The following is a 23,646-nucleotide window of genomic DNA, read 5'->3' on the forward strand; positions in this document are numbered from 1 at the left end:
AGTCTTTGGATATTTAATACACAAAAATGAACATTTAAATAGCACCACTCCATCTACCCACTGCCTCATAATTTATATACCACAACAAGTAATTACTCCAACTGAAACGACCTTGGTATGTTTACTCCAGAACTTTTTAAAATTGCTTTTACTGTCCTCCTCTGCATTGACTGATATTCTCCGGCTCCAGTGTTTTATTCTTACTTAGTCATATTTCCTTGTATCTAAAATTTGAGCTCAGGTATCACATTGTCCATAAAATCCTACCCGTCCAATTCCCTGCCATGTCCAGTGCCCTATGTTTCTTTATGCTGCTTTAATAACCCGTGGTTCTGTTTTGTTGCACCTACTTGATTATATCTGTCTTTACAGTCATCAATGATAGTTAAATAAAAATTGGAGGAATGCCCCATTTTAACATTCACAGAAAACCTGTAAGTAGGTGTTATGCTGAATCTTACACATCATAAATACTCAAATACCCAGAGTATCAGTGTCAGCTCCAGGATTCAAAGCCCTATCTGTCAAACGTACAGTCCGTACTCTTGTCACTCAGAAACATTTTAATACTTTAATTATAATATAACCTCACAAAAGAGAAAATGGCTGTTGCTTGGAAAGAGTTACACCAGAAAAACAATATAGACCTGACAAAGAGTATCAGAATTAACTTCTGAATTCTTGATGAGAAAAAGCAAAAGAAAGGAAATAAACATTTCTGACTGATCAGATAAGTGAAAATACATTCTGTGCAATGAAATTATACATGCCAGAAAGACATTTTGGGGGTGGGGTGAGGGCATCCAAAGTGTTATAAAGTCTTTCTTGTACTCCTATTAATAGAACCCTTAGAATAAAGGAAAAGACCAATGGTCTTGGATCCAGGCAAAATGAATCCATTTGTTAGCCCTGATCAACAGAGCAAAGCTGATATTTTTAACAGTGTGACTTTAGTTAGATAGGTTAAACTCTCTAGACTTAGTTTCCACATCTGAAAATTGGACATCATGATATCAATGTCATAGAACTTTTATAGGTTGTAAATTAGATAATATAAAATGCCCATTCCAGTAATTGCCACATACAAAATAGTAAGACAAGAGGATAATGATCATAATGGCAGCTAAGTCAGGTCTTAACTCCCTGAACTACAATGTCCTTAGGCAATTATGTTTTGCACTATCCAATGATCATAGGAGTACCCTAAATCATGGTAAATTTATTTCCAGGCATAATGTGCATATGCTGGGTGATAAAATTCTTATGAACACCACTCAGAATTATTTCTGCTTTTGTTAAGAAAGCCAGTGGGCCTTGGGGTGCCTGGGTGGCGCAGTCGGTTAAGCGTCCGACTTCAGCCAGGTCACGATCTCGCGGTCCGTGAGTTCGAGCCCCACGTCAGGCTCTGGGCTGATGGCTTGGAGCCTGGAGCCTGTTTCCGATTCTGTGTCTCCCTCTCTCTCTGCCCCTCCCCCGTTCATGCTCTGTCTCTCTCTCTGTCCCAAAAATAAATTTAAAAAGTTGAAAAAAAATTTTTTTTTAAAAATAAAATAAAATAAAAAAAAAAAAAAAAAAAAAAGAAAGCCAGTGGGTCAAGAAGGCTTCATTTCTAGCTTGGCTTATTGGTGCTTTGTCGTTGTTGTTACTTTGTTTTTTACCATGAAAAAGGAAATGCAAACACAAAGGATGAAACCAAAGGGAAACTATGGCACTATTTTATTATCATTTTTAGATGGAGAAAGGTTTGTTCTCCACACCCTAGTATGACTTTCTCTGGAAGTGAGCAGTTGGCCTAATTGTAGTCCTAAACACAAAGTTTTCCTACCCGCTACACCCAAATTATGTGAGCCAATTGCTGCTCAAAATCTCAGAAAGTATCACTGCATATGAATATAAGAGTAGAGGTAAAGCGAAGCCAACTCTTCTTTGTGTTTCATCCATCTGGTTTCCCTTCTTACTAATCCTAACACATGGTCCAAAGGTTGAATTCTCTGAGAAGCATATGCTGAGACATAATAGGGGTCCAAAGAGTTTACTGGGGAGTCACCCTGAGAAAGGAAACAGGAGCAAGCATGATTGAGAAGGACATGCCATCAAATTGCAAGGCAGAGCTGGCAAAGTCTCTTGTGTCCCAAAGAAAAAGTCTGGACCAAAGATTACCAATCTGAAGAATCCCATGATGAGTGGGAAATGGCCAGACTTTTTACCACTGCCTTGCTTAATAATTAGATAGAAGACACATGAAGGAGTGTGACATAAGCATGAAAATACTGAAAGAAACCCTGAAAATGCTACCAGGTGAAGGTTGTCAGCTTCCATACTCCGTGAAGATAGACATTAAGTCTTTTCTTGAAGAGGAATCTGAAAGGTATGCCTCCATACAAATAATGACCCAGTGGACCATGTACATAATACAGTCTCAGACCTAGCATGTGAAACCTCAGAATTGCTACCTACTCTTCTAGTTGAAAAACTAGCTGAGGGAAAGAAATTTTGTTTCTTATCTTCACCTCTCAAAATAGTGGCCATGATAATGATGATCAGTCAGTTTCAAAACAGTTTCATTTGTTCTAAACTTTGTGATTCTGCCAGAGTAAATTCTTATATATTTTTTAAGTACTGATAGGATAAAATAAGTTTAAAAAAGTAATTTAATTGTTCTACATTTAGAAGCTGAAAATTAATAAGAAGGCAAAGATCATAGCATTAATCCTACTCTGACACAATCTTTGAGATTATTCTTGGGATGAATATTTTCTCTAGGGGTTAGTAAGTATGAGGGAATGAATGAAAAGCTGTAGTACACTAGATAATTTAGAATAAGGAATTCAAATAAGCAGTGAATACAAACTATTCCAATTAAGTTGTATGTTTAATCATCTGCCTACTTTTAAAAAATAAAATATTTAAGCCTCTTTCCTCCAAAAAAATAAAAAAAAAAAAGCAATTTCCCTCAGAAGCCTACTGAAGCCTGAACTGAAATATGAGGAGGCCACTCAGTCATGAATTCTACCAGACAGAGAGACAAATAGCCCCACATAGTTTCATTTAATCAACTAAGCCCATTTGAGAAATGTGGGGTTGGGATACTAAGTCAAGTTGGAGATTACACATGTCAGCAGAGTTAATGGCCTTTCTCTTTTGAGAAATTGCCATGGGAACAGAATTGTATTTAAACTTGTAGGTGGGTTAAGAAAGCCTTTAATTTAGCATATTCCATATTACCCAAGTGCACACTGAAACAATCAATTTATTGATCATTTTATTGAGCACCTATTATATATCAGGTAGAAGACTAGGTTTACAGCTCACAGGGAACTGTCAATAAATTAAAAGAATTAAGTGCTAGGATATGACTGATATGACTCACTTATCAGTTACCCAAGGGCATTCACTCTCACTGTATAAAAGTTTTCCAATAATATGCCCATGAAAGACAGAGTGACTCAAATTTACAATAATATGGAGAGATATGCAAATTGTTCAAATATATTTGAGAAAATTACCATGAGTTATGGTGTGGAGAGACAAAACTGAGAAGAAATCAGAGGTTGAACAGACTCACGGCCTACCAACCAGAAAGCCCATCATCAATAAGCTAGTCCCATCCACCCAGCAAACACACACACACTGCTCCTCTTCTTCTCCTTCCTTATGAAAATTGCTAAAATGAGCTGTAGGAGTGGAAGAGGAGGAAAGGCTGGGCGCTACATTCTGAAACAGGAGTTCAGGCAGATTGTGAAAATAGAAAGGGAGAAAACAGGTAATGGAGGAGGTGTGGACATTTTATTTCCTTATATACTCTTCTAGGTAGAAAAGAGTCATGAATGATTTCCACAAAAGCAAGAACAACAAAAGCAAAAACTCCTCCATTCATTTGTGAATTCTATCAGGCAGTGATACCAAGAGACACAAACAGCTATTGCTACCCAAAGATCACCAACCAGAAAGACCAGGGCAAATTCTTGCTGAACCTTTGACGCCCAACAGAGTCTCACCTGACTTTGTCATGGAAATCTACACAAGATACTCTATCACTGAACATATGACAAGTACATTCTAAAGACCCAGATGTTTACAAGTGAAACATAAGAGGGAGAAGCATATCCTTAACTCAGCAAACAAACAACTATGCAAGTTAAACACTTAAAATGTTCCACCTATACAGAGAGATTTAGCTTAAAAAACACATCTCCAAGTAACAAAAAAGATGAACTTCATTAGAAATTAGGGAATCACAAAAAGAAAACATTTTGCACCTAGCACTTAGACAAATACATACATTTTAAGGACAGTAACTGTGGCTTCTTAAAGCCAGTCTTCTCACAGAGCAGGAATGTAGGGGCTTGAAGGTTGAGTAGATATACTTTAAGAGGTAAAGATGTGTAAACACAAAGCAAGAGGAAGAAAAATCATCTGAAAAGGGACTGAATTTTGAATAAACATGACATTTTCTCAAACAAAACAACACAGGTCTTAAAGCCTGGAGTTAGGGCTGTGTGGTGGGGTTAAGGAAGGAAGCTAGCCAGATGAATGGAGAGTGGGGAGGAATACAGAACCTTGGAATTCAAGGTGCAGAGTCTGGGTCTATTGTGTAGGCCAAGGGCAAGCACTAGATCCCTGGGCATTATTTTCTTGGAACTCTGGTCTAAAGGGTTTCTTTAAAATCTTGCCAATGCCACACTATATGCAGAACTGGAAATCGAGGAGACTTTGGTCAAGAGAGGTAAAGGGATGTACTCAGGGCCATGCAATGAGTTACTGATTTTATTGTCACAGGAAAAATCTATGCTGTGCATTGCTACAATATGCATAATTATCCTTAAAAAGAACTACTTCTGCCTACAAAGGCATCTGAAACAGTGCAAAAGTCTGTGGGTTTTTTTGGTATTTTATGCAAATACATTTTTCTTTCCTTTCTCAATCTGTTCCCATCTGTCTTTTTTAAGAATACTCTGAAAAATAAATAAATAAGTAAATAAATGTGGAGGGGGAGGGAAAAGCACCTGGTCATTTATATCAATTATTGAGTACTTTGGATGTTTTCATGAGTAACAATCAGAATGGATTGTTCTCTAAAGATTTTGCAGTTACACTGTTTATCAATACTGAGCTCCTCACACATGCTTACTATGAAAAGATAAGGATTAAAGAAGTGGATGTGGCTGGATTCTGAGATGTAGAGAAGCTGTAGCCAGGTGGTATGGACTTGACTGTGAGAACCTGGGCTATGAATGATACACAGCTTGCTTAGCTAAATATCTTTGCTAAGGCAGGTTCTTCAGCTCCTTCCCTAATGTTTATAAATATGTATATAGTAAAAACTGCACAGTTGTAGAATACTGGGCTAGAATTAGACCTTTCTCATAGGAATGATATAAGCATTACACAGCATAATATATGTAAAATGCCTTGCCCAGAACCTGGAACAGGGTCAGTGGTTAATAAATGTTTACTTCCATCATTTAGAATTAGTCTCTTACCCTTAGTCCCTTAAACTCCTTATGGGCAGGGCATTTATCTCCACATGTGAGCTCATCACTTCACATCTTGGCATTTACATTGCCAATATGTTGTTTTTAAAATTTTGTTTATTTATTTTGAGAGAGAGGGAGGGAGCGCATGCACAAGTGGGGAAGAGGGGGGAAGGAGAGGGAGGGAGAGGGAGAGGGAGAGGGAGAGGGAGAGGGAGAGGGAGAGGGGGAGGGAGAGGGAGAGGGGGAGGGAGAGGGAGAGGGGGAGGGAGAGGGAGAGGGGGAGGGAGAGGGAGAGGGAGGGAGAGGGGGAGGGGGAGGGGGAGGGGGAGGGGGAGAGAATCCTAAGCAGGCCCAGTATGGTCAGTGCAGAGCCTGACAGAGGGCTTGATCCCATGAACTTTTGAGATCATGACCTGAGCTGAAATCAAGAGTCAGATGCTTAACCGAATGAGCCACCTAGGTGCCCCTGTTGCTTCTTAATAGAACACTCCCTCTGCCTCCATTCTCTCATCTGTCAGATCATGATGGAAAATACTCTTCCTGAGCTTGAACTGCAGATTTCACATGGTATCTGTCTGGTGTATGAAACACTCATGGTAAACATTCAATAAATGTCGACCATTTTATGCAATACTATAATATAGGAGGCAATGTAGTGCCATAGTTAAGCAAATGTTCTTAGGAGCTCGACTGTTAATACTAGCTGTAGGACTTTGGATAAATTATTTTAATGCCTTGTGCCTCCTTTCCCCATCTGAAAAGAAGGGTTGATAATAGTACCTATATGACAGGATCAGTGGGTTTAATAAATTAGTTAAGTAAAGCACTTAGAATAATATCTGATATATAGTAAACATTGCTCTTTAATGTCTGCTAATACTTCTCCCTTTACACATGAATAAATGAGATATCAAAAGACAAACAACCCATTATTGTCACCCCTATTGTTTTAGACCCTGCAATGCAGGGGGAGAGGGGCATTTCTTTAGAGCTGGCTGCTCCAGTCACCAGCTGTTACTCTGTTAGAAAGATCTCTGGTGCAACTGGTTATGAACACATGATAACCCCAGAAGATGTTTGCCTTCTGCTGCCTTGGGCTTTTGCAACTATTCAAATCTCGCCTCTGCTTTCCTTTCCTCTTTTCCTTGTCAGCTGTCGCCTTTGGAATCCACACTGAAGCCAACGTCAGTCACTTTAGCAAACTTGAGTGCTGCTGTGGGCTGTTCTTTGAACCCCTTCCAGCAAGCTCATGGTGTTCATCTGTGCGGAGAGAAGGAGTCTGCCCAAAGAATTCTCAGCACTTCAGGGCTTCCAAGCATTTCCCTGGTGTCTTTGTGCAACTCTATTTCAAATTTGTATGTCAGAAAGTTGACATTGTCTGCATTGAGAGTAAAATGTTACTTTTGGCATGTCATGTTTCTTTAAGGCTAAAGTATTTCAAATCTTGGTGCAAGGTATTTTGTCTCAGTGATATCAAAATAGGTTTAATCCTGGTGTGTTTTGTTTGTTTGTTGGGTGTTCTTGTATGTTTGTTTTCTTTTTTGTTTGTTTGTTTTGTTTTTGTTTTTGTTTTTGTTCTGTGGCCAGATTTATCAGTGTTCTTACTCTGAGATATGTTTTAGCATTTTCATCTTTTCAGGGAGACCTACTTTCAGGTCTAGACTCTGCCACTTTCTGGCTACAAACTGGTTATTTTAGGCTTACTGATTCATAAATTCAACAAATATTTATTCAATGCCAAATATGGGTGAAATGCTTTGTGTCTGTGTATCACTGCATCCCCAGCACGTACAGATATCTCCCATGCTCTTGAACCGATATTTCAGTGGGAATAAACACAAATCAACATGGTCACAAACAAGAGCGTAGTATAAAATGAGATAAGTTAATGGACAGAAAGAACATGCACTATGAAAGTAGCAAGTAAGCTTGCTTAAATATAAGGATCATGGGGAAGACGGATCAATGAAGTTATATATGCATGGAAACCTGAAAGCTGAGTATAAATTCACAACAGGAAAGGGAAAGTGCTCCAAGGAGAGGAGATGGATGTACAAGTGTACAAAAGCACAGCTGCTGGAAGAGCATAGTCTGTTTCGATCTAAAAGGTCAGTGAAAGAGAACCAAAAATGCATCCATGGAACTGTGTATCACAGAGGTCAAGGTTAAAACAAAGAACCTGCCTTGCCTTCTCTAATCTGGACTAACGAAAAGGACACTTTACTTCCTGTTAGATTACCAGGTGATGCTGGGAATTCTTTAAGCAAAAGGCTGTTAGTGGGAGAAGGGAGGGGGTTCTTAAAACCATGCAATTCTTTCCGTATTATTTGCCTGTGTACCTCCAAGTCTCCCCACCCACCATCTCCACTCTACAATAAACTGCTGCTGGCTCAGTGTTCCCAAAACATTTTATTCTATTTTCTGGGTGAATGGAGGTTGCTTGTATTCTTATAGTTATGCTAAATTATTTCCAGTTTGGCCCCAACCAATCTTCATTATTCTCTTGTGATGGGGGTGGGCCAACTTTTCTTGAAATAGCTGCCTTCCTTTCCCCAAAATGCTCCATTTGCTGCTGACCCATGGACCTTGCCTCACAAAACCCTTTATGTACATTATTTATTCTCATTTCAGTCCCTAAGTTAAGACGATCCAAATAAGTCCCTATCCCTCCAGGAATAACAGCAAAAACTCATTGGTCATTATTCCAAATTGCTTAAATATTTAATTTTATACTATTTTGTTCCCATTAAATATAAGTTATTCAAATACAAGGTTCATATATTTCATTTTTTATTGGCCATCGTACCTTGTCTCATGTTTTTCTGTTTGGAAATGAATAAGACAGCTAAATATGGGAATGTTAAAGAGGTCCCTGCACTAAAAGTGAAATGAAATGAAAATTTCATTGAAATTTAAATGAAAATTAAGGAAGTATACATCACTAAGACATTATGGGCAAGGTAAATGAGACACTTAAAACTCTCTATATAGTGTGTTTCAGAAACCTAGTACCAGCTCAGTTACTAAACCTACTATATTAAAAATCATAATTTTTGAGGATTATGAGCTTTTCCAATGGTATATGTTTTAGTTCTTGGTCAAATGTGATCAAGGTGCAGTGCTTCCTCGACCATCAAACAGCAGATTCAGCACAGGTCTTCAGAGATTCCTTGGGAGGAAATAAACACACCACAAGCACAAACTACTCATTCCAGCATCTTAAGCCAACCACATGGACCATTTTAATTAAGTACTTTTGACATGCAGAAGCTTAAGCAGAATCCACTTATATTTGGACTTTAGTGATCCAACCAGGAAATAAAGTATTGTACTACAGTACTCCATTTTTTCTACATGTCTCAGGCATAGGTCAGGATATTACCAACAGGTGACACTACTCTTGGATTATGTGTTTTCTGAAATATAAACTGTCTCAATATTAGCAGAAGCTTTTTCTGAAATACACCGGATTACTTTCAGCTTTCCCAATATCTTATTGAAGTACCCCTTAGGTCAAATCTTTCATCCTTCAGAGTCAAAGGGAATCCAGTGCAAAAAAAAAAAAAAAAAAAAAAAAAAAAAAAAAAAAAAAAAAAAAAAATTTGTGAATATGTGTTCACAGCTCCACTGTCATTAAACATTCGAAGAGGGAAAGGTAGAATAATCATAGTCAGCTCAGGCTGCCAGAGCAAAATACAATGGACTAGGTGGCTCGAGCAGCAGAAAGGTATTTTCTCAATTCCAACATCAAGATGTCAGTCTTACCAGCTTCTGGTGAGAGCTGTTTTTATGGCTTGTAGACAGCAACCTTCTTGCTGTGTCCTCAAATGGCAGGGAAAGAGAAAGGGAACAAGTTCATTGCTGACTTTCTTTATAAGGACACTAATTCCATCATGGGAATCTACCCTCAGAACCTCATCTAAACTTAGTTATTTCCCCATGGCCCTATATCCAAATATCATCACATAGGGAGGTAGGACTTCAACATATGAATTTTGGAGGATTCAACTGAGTCCACTGCAAGTAGGAATGAGGTCAGTTTCCATTTTCAGGAGACTGAATATACATATAATCTTTAGACAACTACTTTATTACTAGGAACTCCGTGGAAGTTTATCCCCTTAATGTTTTCATATGTATTCAGAAAATCTTTTGGACTTTCTTTATCTTGATGTACAGAAAACTGTGTCTCCAGCCTACAACATTTAGTCAGCCAGTGGATACCCAATTCCTTCTTCCTGAATTTCACCTGAAACAAGACCTCTAGGCTTTTACTATACTTCCTCTAACAAGACATATAAACACATTTCATTGAAATAGAATAGCTTACTTATTATTTACTAAAAGTTACATTTGCATTGCTTAATACATATTTGCATCTAATCCATCTTAATTGCAATTAATAAAAAAAATTGCCAAATATAGGGTATAAAAAAATTTCAGCACTAAAACATACTCAGGTGAGCATTTTCAAGATCATTTTATCCCATGACACTTGTCCTCAGCAGGAGCTCAGAATGTTTGCTGATAGATGTATATCATATGACAACACCAGGGATGATTGAAAACTGGCTCATTCCAAAGACAGCAGGGGACAATAGCAGGAGGTGGGGTGTAGGAACTAAGAGTTCACTTTCAATATGCTACACTTTAAGGTGATTTTCTCCCTCACTGAATTGTCTGCTTCTTCAAATGAATTCACTAATCTCTTAAAATGGGCTGGTGTAGACCATATCCTAAAACAGCATTGATATACTTAGTAAATATTGGTAGAATAAATGCATGTATTGATATACTTAATAAATATTGGTAGAATAAATGCATAAATGAACTCCCAATGCTCCCCCATACCCCCTACACCCAACATACAAAAAGCAGTAACAACCACAATCCTATCAGTGTGTTTTTGTTTTTTATTTCCTGAGAAACAGATACAGGATGTTTTTTCTCTAGCTGTAACATGGTATTGGGTATTGGTGTCTATGAAAGGGAAGAATTAAAATTAACACCATAAATTCTATTTATTGATTTAAAAACCAAATCATTAGCTAGTTAAAATAATAGTCTATATCCCAGCTGGTGATATGAATTAACAAATTAGCATGTTCCTGCTCATGTATTCCAGTAACATTTTATGAACTTGTGGCCTCTACTAGGCTCTCTTCTTGGCTCTGAGATTTTAAAAATAAATAACCTACAGACCTGACCCACAAGATGCTTATAATCCAGCGGGGGGAAGATAAATATTCAAGCATATCAATTATAATACATGTTTTTGCAATTGATAGTATCTATATAAAAATGAAGTTGTCTGTGAATCTAAAGGAAAAAAAATTAAAAAGCAACAGAATACTGGAAAGGCCAACCACGGAGATCAATTCAAATTCAATTGATGAATCAGTTCTACTTCAAATGACGGAAAGAGACTGCTAGGTGGAGTCATTCATATATATTTACACTTTAAAGTTTTTACTGTCATATAATCCACTTGTAGGTTATAATCCAATTGTAGGTTCCCACATAACCTTCCTCTAGCTTCCCCTAATATAAATATCTTACTTTGTCACAGTATAATTATGAAAATCAGAAGGTGAGCATTGATACAATTATATGAACTAAGACATAGATCTTACTATTTTGCCACAGGACACATGATCCAAGTTCAGCTTTTCAGCCTAATCCCTCCTCTTGGCTACAGGAATGAGTTTAGGGTGTGGTTAAATGCTTATAACAATGTATTAAGACTCAAATCAGGTGTTTTAATAGAATTCATCAGGAAATAGAAGATTCTTTTGTGCTAGAATTTCTAGGTATAGAATGAGAATCTCGGAACTACTAGAGGAGAAGATGTCTAGAAAAATATAGAGAGATTCTTGGGGCGCCTGGGTGGCGCAGTCGGTTAAGCGTCCGACTTCAGCCAGGTCACGATCTCGCGGTCCGTGAGTTCGAGCCCCGCGTCAGGCTCTGGGCTGATGGCTCGGAGCCTGGAGCCTGTTTCCGATTCTGTGTCTCCCTCTTTCTCTGCCCCTCCCCCGTTCATGCTCTGTCTCTCTCTGTCCCAAAAATAAATAAAAAACGTTGAAAAAAAAAATTAAAAAAAAAAAAAAAGAAAAATATAGAGAGATTCTTAATGATATTAACATAGTACAGCAGTGACTGATAAAGATCTATCCCTGAATGCCTAGTTATAGGATTAAACAAATGACCTTTTACTTAGACTACTTGGAGTTTGATTTTCTGTCATATGCTAAATAAAATATATATGTGACTGATAGATATACACAAGTGACTTCCTTCAGGTAAGAGCACTTTTAAGTCATATATGTATATATACTTACCTAATTGCCCTTGGAAACAAAGGTATACATAAATTATAGGAGACATATCTGGACTCTGAGTATGCTAACTTGTCACAACCTAAGTTTTCTCATACACGGAAAATCAAATCTATCCTACTGATTCCTGAGACAGTAAGCTTGAGCACTGAGCACCTAGCACCATAGTGTAGATGGTAAGCTACATAGTGTGCCAGGTCATCAGTGAATGACCACACCCCTGTCTTTCACATAATTCAAGGGGGTTCTCACTGTGGGTACCAAGGATAACTCATTGAGAACAAGATCTGAGAGAGGCAAAAGAAATTATATTCTCACTCTTCATGAATTCCTCAACTGCCCTACTCACTCCTTTGGTGGAAATGGTGCTGGGGGACTGAAATTTTCCCTTTATATTCAGGATTTAGACAAGAAGTTTGATATAAAAACTGCCACGATTATCTTCCTGTTCTCATCTTTGAAAGTCGCAGCCAGGCTGAGAGTGTGTTTGCCAAGTTTTCCGCCTGGAGGAAAATTGTGTGGCTGAGTTATAAATACATTGATGGATCCAGCTGGAACTGTCTCTTGTAATTTAATATGCAAAGAAATAATCTGAGTCATAGATGGAGACAAGCAGCTCCTTTCAGATAAGAGCGCTCTAAGTTTGGCTCTACGGAAGACTTTCAAAAAGCTTCTTCCACAGAACAAGAGATGGTCACAGGGCAAGTGGGGTCAAACTTTGTCCTTTAAAATAGCATTCAATTGCCTGTCCCAGTCTTTGTTCCAAACATAAGCAAAGGGGCTTATGCCACCTGAATTCTTTCTTAATAGGCTTAAATCAAAGGATGGTCTATAAAGTGTTTGCCAATTTTGGAAAGAAAATAAATTTTAGTAGCTGAGAAGTGCACATTTTTTATATTCCTTTAAGTTACATAATATGTACATGTACCCACTATGAATGAGATAACACGCCACAGAGTGGAGGGGAAGAGAGGCTAAGAATTGCAATTGGACCCTGCCAGACCCTGCCCTGAATATAATGTTGAAGTCATATATTAATCCATATGCAGCTGAATTATTTTGAAGAGTTTATGATACTATTATGTCAACAGTACCATAAATAATTTTAATTAAAAATAACAATGGTGTTAATAGTGCTTTTTTAATAAGAACCTATACCATTTGATACATATGGACACTGTTTTAACTATTGTTTATAAGGAATCATCCCTAAAACCCAGGGGCTACAAACAGCAATTTGTTATTTATCTTAATTATGTGGGGTGGTTAGGAGATTTTCCACTGGTTTCACCTGGATTCACTCTTGCATGTATCTGGAGGAGGTTTGGCTATTAAGAAAGATTCTAGATCCTCTTTCCTATGTCTGGTAATTGATGGTGCTGCAAGTAAGGCATTTCTATTCTCCTCCATGTGCTCTCTCACACTCCATTTGGCTAAACCACCTTCCTTCCTCACATGGCAGTTTCAGGGCAATGCTCCAAGAGGTTACAAATCGAAGTTCTAAGTCTTCTTAAGGCTCAGCCTAAGAAGCAGTCTAATTTCTCTTCCATGATTTTCTCTTAAGGCAGAGCAGGTCCTGAGGTCAAGCCAGGTTCACAAAGTAGTGAATGAAACATGGCAAACATGAGAAAGCTGAAGCTCAGAAAAGTTCAGAAATTAAATAAATGTCAGAGTAAGGATTCAAACCCACAGCTACTCATGGGGCCAATGTTTGTGAGTTTTCCACAGTGGCTGCCTGTGTGTTCAGTTTTGTTAAGCACTTTTTTACCTAATATTTTAACTCTATCATTCCTGTGAGATAGTTGATGTGGGTATTTTAACAATAAAAATAGAGGTTCAGAAAAATTTGTGATTTTGTCAGAGAAAAGTTGGTAAGTAGGAGTATAATATAGAATATATTGAACTTTGCCAATCTCCTTAGGATGTTAATGATGTCATTCATTCATCCCAATTCCTCTGTGGAGACTACAGAGTTAGGGCATCAGACTCAACCAAGGATGGCAATTAGGAGGCTACTATGATGATGATAGTGATAATGGTAATTCAGATCAGGGTATATAAATGGAGTGAAGTGGACTGGTTTGTGATATCATTTTGAGGTAAAACTGTGAGAGATCATAACTTTTCATCAAATCAATTCCTCAAACTTGTGCTGCTCTGCTTTTTAGGTTATCCTAGTAGGCAGTATCTCTAAGGATTCATTGTCATCTGGATTTTCAACCAATGGGAGGCACAAGTGGGAGACCTGAAAGGAAAGAAACAGAGCAGATGGTGTCTCTCACATGATGCCTCTCCTCCCAGCTCCATCCTCAAAGGATGCTGTATATCTTCCAGGGCTTCTTCTCTGCTGCATAATCCCAAGTTTCTTCTACCAACCTAAGCAAGGTAGCAGCTTCCTGTGTTCCTAGGTTCCCAAAGGAGTCTTCTCTTCCGCTTTCTGTTTATCTACCACCGAGGTCATCAATTCCCAGGCAAATCACCTTTCTTCTAAGTAAACACAATACTTTTTATTTTCCTGCTTGGATCTCGGACTGATAGTGACTCAATGATGGGTTTCGTGAAGAAAGGGAGGAAAAGGGTAACCATCATTTGAGGTTTGAGCAAGTACATGGCTGGAGGTTCCTCTTATGAAGATCTGAAATCTTGCATGTGTGTGCACTTCCTAATTTTCATTCTCTAAGACTTCGTTTAATTATCAACCCTCAAAAACCTTCACCTTGAACTCTCTATGTAAAATAGATCTTCTAGCTTAGCCCCACACTTTTAGTTTTTGTTTCATTTAGTAATAAGTGAATTATTTTTATTTTTTTTAACTTTCTGTGTAAAAATATAAGCTCTATGGTGGCAATGCCATGATCTTCTTGTTCCTTGTCATATTCCAAGTGCATCACACACTAATTGATAGATTAGTGTTTGTAGAAGGCAAAATGAAAATAGGAAGGGAAGAAGAAAGGAAGGGAGGTAAGGAGGAAAGAAAGCTAGAGAAGGAGGGAGGGAAATAGGAAAGGAGTACGACAAGAACTTTAAACTACCTCTAACCACGTCTATCCCTACCATTGACGCACAAACTCTCTGCAAGCAAAGAAAACTGCCTAGCACCATGACAGAAATGAGGTGAGTCCTTCTCCCTCTTGAAAACATCAATAACCGGCCTGCATTTCTGGTTGTACCTGCCCTAGGATATTCTAATTATGTTCTCTACCTTCCAGGAGACAACCTTACCATATATTAAGGCTCAAATGACAATGTATTTCTAGGGATGCACCTTTATCTATGTCTGTCATTGTACTACTTAGATCTTTTGTTTTAGACTGTATGCCTGATGGGAAAAATTAAAGTCTGACATTTGCGTATTCTTTCTATATAAGACTCTAGTTGGGGGACAGGCCCCATCCTAAACAATCTACCTCCACCCAAATGCAATTAACCAGTTCATAATCAGGTTTGTTCTTAGGTGTAATACCTTGAAAGCAAAGTGGTGCAGAAAAACTTGGGAATTAAACACAGACAGGTTCATCCCACCTCTGTCAATTACTAGCTTGTTATTTCAATAAATCTTTTTCCCTTCCTGAGCAAAAATCTTCACATTTGAAAGTAAAAGATAATTACCCAATGATAATTACAGTATCTGAAAAACAAGATACATTAAACATTTGTTGAAGGAAAGACTGAAAGCCTGTCTCTGTTGCTATGAAATTTATGTGATTTTACATGAGTACAAAATAATAACATGGTGCCTGCTCCACAGAGGTACTCACCAAATATTAGCTCACCAAACCTCCAAATGCTAACTGATATCAGATTACCAGACTTCAAATCAGCCCTATTCTGCCCAGTCGTTATGATCATTAGTGGCTGCAGAAGTCTCAAAGGACTGCCTTATTCCATTTTCACTTCACTTTAGTAGTTATTTCATTCTACCAATTTCTTCCTGGTTCTGTGTTCACATAACTGCCCCACACTACCCTCAACTCTGCATTTCTAAACCTCATCTCATCTCCCATCTGAATGCACCTCATTTCCTTCTAAACTCTTATATTTTCAGGCCATAAGCCACATTACAGACATGGGGTCAACACCCTCTGACCATGTACGTCCAACTGATTCTTTCACAAAAATCTCTAAATGCATTATTTTATTTCCTGTCTTCACTACCTATGTCTTAGTTCCAGTCCCTATTGTATTATTCTTCAATTCTTTTCTATTTTAATAAACGGCTTATAAGATCACTTGAGGATCCTCATTTCCTATATACTTCACTATTTATGTTGCTACTTGAGTGATTTTCCTTTTAAAACATCACATAAATAGATGAAAAATGAAAATCATATCTAACCATTATCATTCTCAGTTTCCTTATCTGGGTCATCATAGGAAAAATCCCAAACTAACCATAATACATCATACTCTTCACAATGCAGACCCCACCTACCTCCCTGGCTTTGTCACTAAGGTGACTATACACTTTTTATTATTATTATTATTATTATTATCATTAATATTAATATTATTATTATTATTTTATTAAGACTTTATTTTGTAAGAGCAGTTCTAGATTCACAACAAAATTGAGAGGGAGGTACAGGGATTTTCCATATACCTCCTACGTCCACTCATGCAAACCTCCCCTCATTGTCAACCTCTCCCACCCAAGTGGTGTGTTTGTTGTAAGTGATGAACTTTTCTTGACACATCACAATAACCGAGTCCATAGTTTACATGAGGGCCCGCTCATTAAATCACATATTCTATGGTTTGGACAAATTTATAATGACATACAGATGTGTATACCTTTATAGTATATGCAGTAGTTTCACTTCCTTACAAGTCCTCGTGCTCTGCCTATTCATCCCTCACCACCTCCCAACCCCTGGTACTCCCTAATCTTCTTAGTCTTTCCCAAGATTTGTCCTTTCCCAGCATGTCATATCGTTGGAATCCTAGATTGGCTTCTTTCACTTAAGAATATTCCTTTAAGTTTCCTTCATGTCTCTTAATGGCCTGATGGCTCATTTCTTTTAGTTTTGTGTTCTTTTTACTTTTGCAATGTATTTCTTTAGGGAGAGATTCATGGTATGCTCTAAGGGTATCATTATTTCACTTCCTTTAAATTGGTAATGAAGGAATTTGAAAGTATTGATCTAGTGAACTCGCTAGATACACACACACACACCTTCAAAATTACAAATGTTTTCTTAAAAAAAACACACAACTGACAAAAGGAGTTCTGAACAGGGAACAAAAATAAAACTTAGCAAAGAAAAAAATAATTTACTACCCAACACATGCACTCAGCAATCATACCCAACAGTATCACTGTCCTTGGCATTTTGCTTCCCCACCAACAGCCTCTAAGAATAAACAATAAGAAGGAACAGCTTGTTCATCTTTTCATATGCTGCCCCAAACATATGTTATCAAAACTTTGCCTTTTTAAAAATATCATTAAAAGCATTAAAGATAAATCAGGCCTTTGTGGGTTTAATTATTCAGTATATTGCATTTTAATTATTTATTAATATTCTGTCTTTGACAAACATTTCCAGAGAATTAGGGAGGTTATAATAAAAAGATTAATTGACTCCATTAATATTCCAGAATGAGCCTAGTTTATGCATCAACTGGGCAAAGCACATCTATCTTCTCTGAAGAGAACCCAAGACTAGCTTTGTAACCTTGGGGAAACTGTCTGACATCTTTAAGCCTTCATTTCCTCATCAGTAAAACAGAGATACTAATCATGTCTTTAACAAGAGATTCATATAAGGATTAAAGGAATGAAGTATATTAAGGAGGTGGCACAATGCCTTAAAGTGTCCAATAAATATTTACTAATATCCAATATTCTTTCCAGTTACAGAGACAAGGTAACACACATTTTTACACTAATGGAAAGGGTCTGGGAATGCCCTGGGTGGGTGGTGATATTTGAACTGCTTTTGGAGGATGATGTAATATGCTCCAAGGGGAAAAGGCACTCCAGGGACTGGGGAAAGCATCAGCACAACATTATATTTAACTCCTATCTCTTCTGTGATTGATTTACTGCTGAGCACTACCCAAAACTACTCTACAACATTAATGAATTAGGAAAATTCAAAGCAATACTTAGAACACAGAAGATACTGTCAGAATTTCCCACCAAGGTGCAAAAATCTATCTACTCAAACAAGGCATTACATGCACCCATATTCAGTCTTAAGAGCAAAGCAGATTCGTAAGAAGGCCCCTCAAATGTGATCTTCTTCCAAGCTCTTAAGATATAACAGGAAGGGTAATAATCTCTGCCACCTTGGATAAGCCTTTGCTATTCTTAAATTTAGAAGGGAAAAATGTCTGAGTCTAGGATGAATTATCAACAATGCTATCTGGTATGTCACTTTTTGTTGTTGATAATCTAGAGTCTGTCAGTTTCCCCAGAGAGACTAATACCAACATTCCGCAGATAAAGAAAAACAGGTAAATAGTACCTGTGGAATGTTTATTTATTTGTACATACCACACAGATCATTTTATAGGTATCATCTTATTTAAGCCTCACAACAGGCCTGTGAGAATGATAGTATAAACATGTTTGGGGAAGAAACCAAGGCAAAATGAACTAGCCAAAGTCATGTCAAGTGTGCACTGTTAATTGCATGCTACTAAAAATTCATCTCCTTATCCATTCTTCTATGACAGTACTGTAATCATTGCAAGTGTCTGCATATTAACCTACCTATGCCAATTAATTATAGCATTTTCGTTTTCCAGGTTCTGCCTGTGGAATCCAAGCATCCCAAAATTCATTAGTAATCCAAAACACTACAAGTCCATACATTCCTTTGTGTAAACAGGATCACTAGGAAAGAGTGTTGACTATATTTAGAAACCCCCCTGGATCTGTCTCCAATAACCAAACTTTGACTAACATTCCAAATCCTATGTTATTGGTGTTTAAGTCCATCTTCCAGCCAGTACAGCATGTGCAGTAGGCACAAATCAGAACAAAAAAGGTCTGCATTTTGGTTCTGTTACTAATAAACTGAGTAATTCAGGGGAATGATTTTATCAATCCCCTTATGAGGAAATGGGAACATTAAATGTACCTACCACATTAAATGTACCCACCAGCCTACACTCCCAGATTGGGAAACATCCTAGACAGTTTCCAATGTATTCCATAATAAATAATTATATGTTAACTATTTGTACATAATTTTTGCCATCATTATCCTCATCATCATTTTAAGATTATCTGTTGCTTTATTCACCTCCAGTGGCTCCTGTAATCAAGAAAAGATTATCACTATGAAAACAGAGTGACAGCAGGTATGGGAAACGTCATGTCTCAGAAACCTCAAGTGTGGATTTAGAAATTACTTTTATTAAAAGGAACCAAAGTCTGTTTTCTGACTGAGCCACGCAGAATGTTTAGGAGATACTCAAAGGATTCAGAGAGAAAAATAATAAAGAGTCAAATAAAAAAGAGAAAAGGAGAAAGAAATAATGACAGAGAAAAGATGTTAGTTTCTACTGGAACCTCTCTTTAGATCATGCTAATTACTGGAGACTGATGGCTTTAGGGAAATTGATACATCTACAACTCTGCTTTCTTGCATAAAAATAAGATCTTACTGGCTTCAGAATGTTCTAGTTTTAACTCTGCTTTTATGTAATTCAAATAGGAAGGAGAGAGACTTGTAAATTGTAGATGACTGTCCCCTCAATTCCTTAGACTTCACCAGGAGAACCTGAGTGTGAGAACAGAAATTAACAAGACATTTGTAAACAAGAGCCTTACTGGCTCAGTACTTATCGGAATGTTTTCCTGGGATATTTTTCACAGGACTTTAGTTGGCCATGAAACAGCCTGTTTAAAACTGTTCTGGTGTCAAAAGGGGGGAATGAACAATCCTTAAGTACAAAGGGATTTTTGCTAACTCAGCTCCCTAGAAGAATCAATACTGTATCATAACTCCCCCCCTCCCATTGAAACAGTGTGGTTTAAAATATAAAAATTCTACTCTTCTTTGGGGAAAAAGCAATGTTTAAATTTTCCACCTGACATGTTATAGTGTTATATTTCATGTCAGGTTGTTTCAGCCATGGCAAATGATAGGAAGCCTCAGTGATACAATGATACAAATTCTGCAGCTCACATTGAGTTATCTTAGTGAAACATATCAGCTTGAAAACATACATGGGGAAGACATACAATTCTGAAAACCAGAGATAATACCCAGGGGTCCCAGAGATAGTGATGTTCATCATTTATTTTGGATGCAAGGACAAGGTAATAAAAGCAAGATAGTAATACTATTTATCCAGCTTCATAAAATTAAGACAACAGAAAGATTTTTGCTTTAACTCAAGGGGTAGATAAACCTAAAAATAGCTAGATAGAACCAGGTGAATATAAATAAATAATTCTAAAAATGACAAGAAGTCTAATATTTATCTCATACCTACTGTGTGCCAGAATCTTTCTGATATATTTAATAATCATAATTTTCATCATGTAGGTAATATTATTTTCAATCTTCATTTCTTTTCCAAAAAAAAAGGGAAAAATAAATTGAAGTTCAGCATATTGAGCTCAATTCCCCACCATCTTCTTTTTTAAGCCATCCAAAGACCACATAATTTTTTTTTCTTTTTGGCATGGCTTTGAGTCAAGAGCCAAATAATGCCGGTTTTTCTGTTGTCACAAACACTGCCCTATGTCAGGCCTTTATTACTCTGGCTTAAAATTCTACAGTGATTTTTTTTAATGATTCACCCAAATTCAGCTCCTTGTTAAAGCCTTCCATATCCTTGTAGCCAAGTTTTTATTATCTTTAAGTGTAGTGCCAATCACTCATTCGTGTCCTCAGAAAACGCTATTGGAATTATTTCCAGTTTTAAATGCCATCTGAGCAGCACAGAATTGCTGGCTCGGCCTCTCCCAATTTCCCACTAAAATAACTAGAAACCTACAGAAATCCCAAACGTTCTTCCAGGCAACCAAAGAACTCTGAAAGAGAGCTCTGGAAACTGAGTAAATGTAGACGCAACCTAGGCCTCACAGCATCCATGGATAAATGTAAGGTCAGAAAACTAAACAGACTCTCTTATAAAACATTAATGTCAAAGTGATTCAAATATATAGGAATACCAGATACAAAGAAAAGGGTCTTCAGCCAATCCCAGAAATATAGGACATGTTTCATGTAGGCTAAGGGGCAGCAAGAAAAAGAGGTGCAGATCACAAAGAATCCATGAAATACCCATATGCAAAAGTTGCCTCCATTAAAAAGAGTCATGGTTACAGATTATAGATGTTAAGCCAAACATGCAGGGAGAAAATCATAACTATATTGAACAGTAGGTTTACTTACTGCCAGAAAATGTTAGGTAGGACTGAAAATGCCAAAAAAAAGGAACCAGACTGAGAAATTATAGCTCATATTTGCTATACGACAAATACAAATCTACCAGTCGGATATGTTAGGAGATTCCTTTATCTCTTTATTGATGTTTCTTATCTCCGTTTAGAAATGATGTATTTATCAACTCTACAATCACCTCTTGCCACCACATATGATTTTTCAGCTGCGACAGCCTGAGGGTTCTTCCTTTCTCATCCACATCAGGATCTCAATTACTCTTTATACTCTTGGACTAGAAGATGCAGAAAGTCATTGGCCAGTAAGTAGAAGCTACAGGGGTAGGATGTAGATAGAAGGATGACAGGAAGGCTTTTGGTAGGCATGCATGTAGGCGACTGTTGTCAGGCATTCCATTTGCCAGATTGTCTGAAAACTTAACACTCAGAATGAGGCTAACAGGTCTAAAGTAGATTTAAACAGGAGCTGTACGGGAAGTGGGCACAGAGCTATTTACAGCCTACTTCCACCTGTGGAAATCCATGGGCATTTTATATAATGGGATGGTTGGCCAACTCCAACTAGGAGGCCTCCCTTTTTTAGGTGTAGAAATGAAATGAAAGTAAAATAAATCTATCCATCTGTCTATCTTTATATCTCACTGGAAATACATTATAGAGCGATGGAAAGGTATATCATCCAGACACTGAAGGATAACCTCTACTGGCCTTATAATCGGACATTGTTCTGTTTTTACGGACTAGTTAATAGAACAAGATAGGTATCACTTTAAAACTAAGCCACAGTAGGGACACCTGGTTGGCTCAGTTGGTTAAGCACCTGACTTTGGCTCAGGTCATGATCTCATGGTTTGTGAGTTCAAGCCCCAGGTTGGGCTCTGTGCTGACAGCCTACAGCCTAGAGCCTGCTTCGGATCTGTGTCTCCCTCTCTCTGCCCTCCCTGGCTCACTCTCTATCTCTCAAAGATGAATAAATGTTTTAAAAAATCAAAAAGGAAAAACTAAGTCACAGGAAAAAATAAGTACATAGAACTATAGTCAGTATGATTCTGACTCTATCCATGTCAAATTGTGTATGTATGTAAGGGAGGTACATATTCATGTTTAACTGGAAGGAAATGTATGAATAATATAATTATTATCTCTGAGTAATGGATTTGGGAGGACTTTCATGTTCTCTTACATACTTTTCCATGGTTTTAAATTTCTTATAGTTGTCACATTCTTTCTTTGTAATACAAATAAAGATTTAAAAATAAATGAATAAAATAGAGTCGCATGCAGCAAGTTCCCCATGAGCTGCTTCCAAATGTGCTATTTCTGTTAGCATTCAAGGCTTTGCGTACTTTGATTCTAATTGTCACTTTAGTCTTCTCTTCATTACTCTCTGGCAAACATGCCAAATCAAGTTCTCACTTTGGCTAGAATCCTCTAGCCAGGGCACTGTAAAGTTACACAAGGAAAAAAAAATATTTATCAGCAATTTTATGTTGCTTCTATAGTCAGACAACTTATATTCAGTATTACCTTAGGAAGGCTCTATTTTTCTATATCTTAGTCTGCCCATCTCCCTATCAAAAGGTTTAATTTTATTCAAGTATTTCATGTTAAGGGAAAAGCTTATCTTGGAATAATCTAGTGATTTCTTTCTATGCATCCATACCTGTATATCAACTCCTTTTTCCTATCATATATTACAGACCACGTGATCCATTAACCATCAGCCTTCCACTTATCAGCTGTGGTTTTCTTCATACCTTGGCTTCCCTTGTTCTCTCCACGTGATGTCACTTGTGCAAAGCAGTACCTCAAGGCCCAAATCAAATGTCCCCATCAGTTAAAGATCATTCCCCCCCACCTTTGGCATCCTAGAACATTTCACCTCTCTAACTTCTTTCAAGTATTTTTCCCCGACTGTACTTGCTGTGTAACAGTACATTTTTTGGAGGGCAAAAGGCTACCTTTCTCTGTGTTCTCTGGTTTGCACATTCATATACTATGTGTGAATAGCCATTAAAAAAAAGGTGCAATCAACGTTTCATCATTGACATGTAGTCCTTTGGAAATATTCCAGGAAGCACAGAATAAGACTCAAGGAAATGGGACTGGAGAGATGTAGGAAGGAAAGGAGAGAGTTTTCTCCTCTTGTGGACAAGTTACCTTTTTTCACAATCCAAGGTAACATGAATGCTGGAGACAGGACCCTGAAATTGCAATCGATCCCTAACACACTAACTGGAAATTACTCCATTCACTGCAAAAAATAAAGAATGGCCAGAGCCAAAGCAAAGCTAAGTTCCTTCCTTTTCCTATAAATAAAGTAACCAAGAATTATGATAGTAACAAAAACAGAATAGAGGGGGAAAAAACGTGTTTCCTTTCCCAAGTCCAAATTCATTCTTCTCTTTGCTATAAAAGGAGAAGTGGGGGCTTGTTGAAAGCCATGTGGAGAATACATGTGATTTCT

This window comes from Neofelis nebulosa, chromosome 17, assembly GCF_028018385.1.
Source record: "Neofelis nebulosa isolate mNeoNeb1 chromosome 17, mNeoNeb1.pri, whole genome shotgun sequence".
Lineage (NCBI taxonomy): Eukaryota > Metazoa > Chordata > Mammalia > Carnivora > Felidae > Neofelis > Neofelis nebulosa.